Below are 2,705 nucleotides of genomic sequence, written 5' to 3' on the forward strand. Positions count from 1 at the left end.
TGGGGGGGAGGGGGAGGGGATTAACAGTAGCAAATATCTGTCTGGGGCTGGGAAAACACCTCTTATCAACAGGGTGTCTGAATGAAACGTAATTGTACACCTAACCCTTAACTGTACCCCACAAAACTATAATAAAAATACTGATTAATTTAAAAAAATAAATAAATAAAACCATTTAAATTCATTATCTTCTTAGCATTCGAATTTGAGAAGTGTAGCAAGCCATGGTACCACCTACCCCATGTTATTGCCCAGAGACTGCTTGACTCTTCATACCAGTACTATATATCTTCTGTGATATGAACTGCTATTATCTATACAGAACAATGTAAACAAGGTTCTGTTGATCACACAATCATCTTCATTTCTTAAAAGAATTCAGGTAATGAAAATTTCATTTTTCTCTCCAAGGTGAGAAACACCTAAGTGAAGTTATTAGCCAGTCCTTAACACAAGCTGTGTAAAATCAGTCTCTTTTAGCATTGGAAAACTCTCCTCCTTGTTTGGAAACCTGGTAAGCCAAGACTGACCCAAGAATCAGGAGTCTTAAAGCCTGGGAAGATTGAGCTCCAGGAGGAGTAAGGGATCAGTATCAAAGTTCTAAACAGAGTAAGATTTGTAGCAGCACAAAACATGGGTATCACCTCAGTGCAGGTTTAGTATAAACTCCATATTGGATTGCACTGATTCTATTTGTTGCCCAACTGCACCTTTTCTCCATGGCCCCTTCCTCCAAGAATTGACATATTTTCCCCTTGACAGATACTTTGAATGATGGAGATGGAGTGACTCATCATGTGGTTTTCAGTGTAAGCCAGGAAGTTCAGATGTTGTAAGTCCTGCTTCCTCTTTGTGAAGATAGAAAAAAAAAATTGGGATTTGAGGTCTCGCGCAGGGCTATTGCTGTATTCATTTTTTTCCCTGAAGAGTAGAATCAACCAGTTATGGTAAAGAAAAAGATGATAAAAAGTAGTTTGGGTATCAAATACAGTAAAAATGAAGAAAAAAAAATCGAAGTAGTCAGTTGATTCTAGCATTGTATATGCCACAAGATGCAGAATATCTTCAAACCTGATAGTTATACTTAAAGCCAATATCAAGTTTTTAAATTGTACTAGTTCAACAAGTCACTTAATAAGAAAATACTTAAAACATTATAATTGTTGACTGTAATGAGGATTTTAAATTTTCAGGTTTATGTGTTTTTATGGGTTAAATTATGTTTTCAACTCAAATGTTGAAGGCCCCAAATTCAAATGTTGATGGCTCAACCCTCAATACTTCAGAATGTAACTGCATTTGAATATAAAGTGTTTAATGAGGTGGTTAAGGTAACTAATCTATTATGACTGGTATCCTTATGAGGATGAGATATCAGGGATACAGGCACACCGAGGAATGGCTACATGAGGTCACAAAAGAAGGCAGTCATTTGCAAGCCAAAAAGAGGCCTCAGAAGAAGTAAAATGCCCACACCTTGATCTTGGAATTCCAGCCCCAGAACTGTGAGAAGATACGTTTCTGTTGTGTAAGCCACCCTGTCCATGGTATTTTGCCATGGTAGCCTTAACAAACTAATGCATGCATATTTATCATTTGGGATTAGTTTCTAGAATTTTTTTGGAAAAAAATATCCTATTTTATTATCGAGTACATAAGAGTTTATTAGGAAACCTATAAAAAAAAGTATCGGTATTAATGGAATAGTAAAATAACCATTTTTGTTGAATGATTATATTTAAAATTGTTTCAAAGTCTTTAAAATATTTGGTGAGGCACCACATACCTGTAGAGAAGTTTATAAAATTCATTATATTCACAATATCAAAATTAAGCATTTTTCTCATCTAAATTCCTCAAAATCCCTCATCTCTCATTTTCTCTCAATGTGTCCTCTTATCAAGGTTTCCAGTTACATCCTATTATTGAAATTTAATTGTCAGTGTCACATTTCTTGATCACTAAGCTACAAGTGACATAGTTGACTACTCCATCTTCATTAAAGTATCTTTCTGTTTTATATTTTAATTTATTTTAACACTCTAAATGATTTTATTTAGTACTTTGGCTCAAAATACAATATATGTTGATAGATTCTGAATTTATATCTTCAGCTTCAACTTATCCTTGAGATCCATACTGCCTACTCCAAAATCCACTTGGATGCACTATAGTCATTTAAAACTTAATAATGAAAAATTAAACTCTTAATTTCCACTTCACCTCTGCTCTCAAATTAGGTTCCTGTCTCAGTGATCATCATTATATTAAATGACATCACCATTTACCAAGCTGATCAGATCCAAATCCATCAGCAAATCCTACTAAGTCTGTCTTAAAAATTGGCTTGAATTTGACTACCTCTCACCACCTCCATTCCTATCATCCTAGTCCCTTAGGCTATATCAATAATATTTATCCCTTAAACTAAAAAAAAAGAAAGAAAAGAAAATAAATAGCTTCCTAACTGTTGTCCAGGTATCTGATCTTATATCCCTTTCCCCCGTATATTCTCCACAAAGTAGCCTGAACTATCCATTTAAAATGTGTTGGATAACATCACTTTCTTAACTAAAACCCTTCAAATTTAAAAGAAAACGCAAACTTATTCCTATGCCCTGCCATACCTTGTGTGATCTAGCTCTTGGCCATCTCTACAGTCCTGTCTTTTGCCATTCTCCCTCTCTCCTGCCTTCCCAGTCAAA

Source organism: Carlito syrichta, unplaced genomic scaffold, assembly GCF_000164805.1.
Source record: "Carlito syrichta isolate Samal-C Ts95f unplaced genomic scaffold, Tarsius_syrichta-2.0.1 Scaffold303229, whole genome shotgun sequence".
Taxonomy (NCBI): Eukaryota; Metazoa; Chordata; class Mammalia; order Primates; family Tarsiidae; genus Carlito; species Carlito syrichta.